Source organism: Canis lupus, chromosome 3 (assembly GCF_048164855.1).
Source record: "Canis lupus baileyi chromosome 3, mCanLup2.hap1, whole genome shotgun sequence".
Taxonomy (NCBI): Eukaryota; Metazoa; Chordata; class Mammalia; order Carnivora; family Canidae; genus Canis; species Canis lupus.
This window is the reverse complement of record NC_132840.1, coordinates 45,885,784-45,890,374: the sequence shown is the minus strand read 5'-3', so window position 1 is coordinate 45,890,374 and position 4,591 is coordinate 45,885,784. Positions and strand designations below refer to the sequence as shown.

General features: G+C 41.5%; 1 pseudogene; it reads left to right on the top strand.

The window, feature by feature from the left end:
* Positions 1-447: 447 nt before the first annotated feature.
* Positions 448-1,520, top strand: LOC140630476 (serine/threonine-protein phosphatase 6 catalytic subunit pseudogene; annotated as a pseudogene).
* The last annotated feature ends 3,071 nt before the right edge of the window (positions 1,521-4,591 follow it).

Here is a 4,591-nt window from a genome sequence, read left to right as displayed (position 1 = left end):
AATAAAATTGAAAACAGCGAAAGGAAGCTGAAGATAAAGAATATATCTATGACATGTAACTGTAAAATATGAGATTTAAAGAAAAGATTTAAAAACAAAGAGTTGATAAAATAAGAAACTAGTTGAAACAGGAAAAAAAATGGAAAAATTTAAACTGAAAGATAATTCATAAGAAAAAAACCTTAAGGTCTATATGCTATTTTCCCCTTGCCAGTTTTCCAGTCCCGTTTCATCAGTAAAGTTGCTGTTCGCCTGTTCTTCCAGCTGGTCTCCTGGGGGAGGGGGCCTGTTACACTGATTCTCAGGTGTCTGCGCCTGGGTGGTGTTGTACTGCCCCTTTCCAGGGGGCCATGCTCAGTATAAGATGTTCTCTGTGTGAGGCTTTGTTCCCTGAAGGTTTCCCACGCAGCTCTAGAAGGTGAAAATAAAAATGGCCCTACAGGCTACTAGAGCCTCAGCCGCTGCCGCTGCCGCCGTCGGGGCTTGTTATTTCTAAAATGGCGCCCCTAGACTTGGACAAGTATGTGGAGATAGCGCGGTTGTGCAAGTACCTACCGGAGAACGACCTGAAGCGGCTACGTGACTATGTTTGTGACCTCCTCTTAGAAGAGTCAAACGTCCAGCCAGTATCGACACCAGTAACAGTGTGTGGAGACATACACGGACAGTTTTATGACCTTTGCGAACTATTCAGAACTGGAGGTCAGGTTCCTGACACAAACTACATATTTATGGGTGATTTTGTAGACAGAGGTTACTATAGTTTGGAGACCTTCACTTACCTTCTTGCACTAAAGGCTAAATGGCCTGATCGTATCACACTTTTGCGAGGAAATCATGAAAGTAGACAGATAACACAGGTGTATGGATTTTATGATGAGTGCCAAACCAAATATGGAAATGCTAATGCCTGGAGATACTGTACCAAAGTTTTTGACATGCTCACAGTAGCAGCTTTAATAGATGAGCAGATTTTGTGTGTTCATGGTGGTTTATCTCCTGATATCAAAACACTGGATCAAATTCGAACCATTGAACGGAATCAGGAAATTCCTCATAAAGGAGCCTTTTGTGATCTGGTTTGGTCAGATCCTGAAGACGTGGATACTTGGGCAATCAGTCCCCGAGGAGCAGGTTGGCTTTTTGGCGCAAAGGTCACAAATGAGTTTGTTCATATCAACAACTTAAAACTCATCTGCAGAGCACACCAACTAGTGCACGAAGGCTATAAATTTATGTTTGATGAGAAGCTGGTAACAGTATGGTCTGCTCCTAATTACTGCTATCGTTGTGGAAATATCGCTTCGATCATGGTCTTCAAAGATGTAAATACAAGAGAACCAAAGTTAGTCCGGGCAGTTCCAGATTCAGAACGTGTTATTCCTCCCAGAACGACGACGCCGTATTTTCTTTGAGGCCTTCGCCCATCCTGCTGACCCATTTTTCTTCCTTCTTCATACCCCAACTTTCGTGTATTACCCTCTACAATATACTTTTTATTGAGCACTTTGCTGCTGAAATGCTGCCTCTTGCCTTTTTTTAAATTTTAAATTATCTAAATTTATTGTTTGTTATGGTGTCTATAGCAATGTTTTTCTATCAATTTTCTCCCCTATCCCATCCCCACTTTGGACTCATTTGAGAAGACTTGAGAAATGTCTTAATACTCACACTGCTGCATGTAGCTCTTGCTTATTTACTGGTCTGGGGGAAACAGGATGTGTCTCCTCTTTTTAAAAAGCCAATTGACAGAACAGACTACACCGAAATGCTCCTCCTTTTGTATCATTCAGCCTTTTGTTTTAGTTTGGTAAGTTTTAAGAAATTTCAGCAGCAAAGTTGTTATTCAGTGGGCACGATGGACTGCAAATGCCTCGAGGTATGTATACCTGTCCCAGCTGTAAACTTCATTGTCCTTTGTTGGATGATATTTTAAGTGGATATAAAATAAATTGGTCTAAAGGGCAAAAAAAAAAAAAAAAAAAAAAAATGGCCCTACAGGATCTCCAGCCCCAAAGCTGAGGGATCACAGTTTGTCCCAAACTGCAGACTCCCATGTTGCCTACTCACTCAGCTCCTCCCAGGAGGAAGGCAGAGCAACTCTGAGTTGTGCAATTCGTAGGTCCCAGCAGGGGGAGCCTTTGCCTGCGCCTGCATGACCCACTCTGCCCTCCCCGGAGGAAGTGGAGGGTAGCCCCGGTTCTGTGCGCTGCAGCGCCATGGCAGGGAGAGTGTCCACCTGGTCGAGTAGGCACCGGTTCTGCCTCTCCTGGGGGAAGGCAGAGAATGGCCGTGTTCCAGCCCTTTGCAGGGATCCAACATGGAGAGCGGTCCTTGGTTACTGGTTTATGGCAAAATAAGCTGAGCACCTCCTCCCAGCCTTGCTGACCTAAACCCATTTCCCGATTTTAGTGCTTGGAAATTCTGCGAAGACATGCACCCCTGTTCTTTCCGTGCCTCAGGAACATCGAGATCTTACTGTCCCATCTCCATTTCTGCCTGGCTTCACCACTGAGCACCTCTCAGGCAGGGAGGTCGCTCCCAGGAGCAGATTTCTAAAGGTCTCACTTTTGAGTTCCAGCGTTGTAGCACTTTCCCCACCACAGTCAACTTACACAGTTTCCCTCCCCCACCACTTATGCTCTGATACACCCACTCTGTCTCTCCTCTCCATACTCCCACCTTCTGGAAAGTGGTTACCTTTCTATTTTTCAAGTTCCAGCCTTTCTTTCCTTATATCTCAGCTTGAATTCAGAGGTTTTCAGAATGGTTTGATAGTTGTCTAGCTAAATTAAGGATACCTGACAAAAAAAGGACCTCAACTCTTCTGCCATTTTGCCTCTCTCTCCTCTAATCAATTTTAATTGAAAGAAAGAAAGAAAAAATCTTAATTTAAAAAAGGAAAGAAAATAAACAAAACAAAAAATCTGTAGAAGGAAGGAAATGATAAAGATTAGAGGGACGCCTGGGTGGCTCAGTGGTTGAGCATCTGCCTCTGGCTCAGGGTATGATCCTGGAGACCGGTGATCAAGTCCCATGTCAGGCTCCCTGCATGGAGCCGTTTCTCCCTCTTCCTGCCTCTCTCTGTGTGTCTCTCATAAATGAATAAATAAAATCTTTAAAAAAAGTAAAGATTAGAGCAGAAATAAATGAAGTAGAAACCTAAAAAACAAAATAACAACAACGAAACCCAAAATGCAATAGAATAGATCAATGAAACCAGGAGCTGATTCTGTGAAAAGATCAACAAAATTGATAAAGCTTTTGCCAGACCCATAAAAAAAGAAAGAAAAGGAGAAAGGAATTAAATAAAATCAGAAATGAAAGATGAGAGATAACAACTCACACCACAGAAATCCAATGTATTATACTATACTACTATGAAAAATTATATGCCAACAAACTGGACAATCTAGAAGAAATGGAAAAAATCATAGAAAATATGACCTCACAAAACTGAATCAGGAAGAAAAAAATTTGAACAGACTATCAGAAATAAAGTTGAATCAGTAATAAAAAATTCCCAAAAAACAAAAGTCCAGAACCAAATGGCTTCATAGGTAAATTCTACCAAATGTTTAAAGAAGAGTTACTACCTATTCTACTCAAAGTATAAAAAAAATAGAAGAGGAAGGAAAGCTTTGAAATTCATTATCTGAGGCCAGCATATCAAAACCAGGTAAAGACAGTAAAAAGAGAACTACTTGGCAATATCTCTGATGAACATAGATGCAAAAATCCTCAATAAAATAGTAACAAACTAAAAAAAAAAAAATGTAACAAACTGAATCCAACAATACATTTTTTAAAAGACATTATTTATTTATTCATGAGAGACACCGATAGAGAGATGGGGTGGGGGGGGGTGGAGAGAGGCAGAAACACAGGCAGAGGGAGAAGCAGGCTCCATGTCCACGCAGGGAGCCCAACTGTGGGATGGGACTCTATCCCAGATCTCCAGGATCAGGCCCTGGGCGGAAGGTGGCGCTAAACCGCTGAGCCACCCAGGCTGCCCCTGAATTCAACAATACGTTAAAAAAATCATTCACTTGCAAATATCTTCTCCCATTCTGTAGGTTGTCTTTTAGTTTTGTTGACTGTATCCTTTGCTGTGCAAAAGCTTCTCACCTTGATGAAGTCCCAATAGTTCATTTTTGCTTTTGTTTCTTTTGCCTTCGTGGATGTATCTTGCAAGAAGTTACTGTGGCCGAGTTCAAAAAGGGTGTTGCCTGTGTTCTCCTTTAGGATTTTGATGGAATCTTGTCTCACATTTAGATCTTTCATCCATTTTGAGTTTATCTTTGTGTATGGTGAAAGAGAGTGGTCTAGTTTCATTCTTCTACATGTGGATGTCCAATTTTCCCAGCATATCAGATAAAGGGCTAGTTTCCAAGATCTATAAAGAACTTATTAAACTCAACAGCAAAGAAACAAACAATCCAATCATGAAATGGGCAAAAGACATGAAGAGAAATCTCACAGAGGAAGACATCGACATGGCTAACACGCACATGAGAAAATGCTCTGCATCACTTGCCATCAGGGAAATACAAATCAAAACCACAATGAGATACCACCTCACACCAGTGAG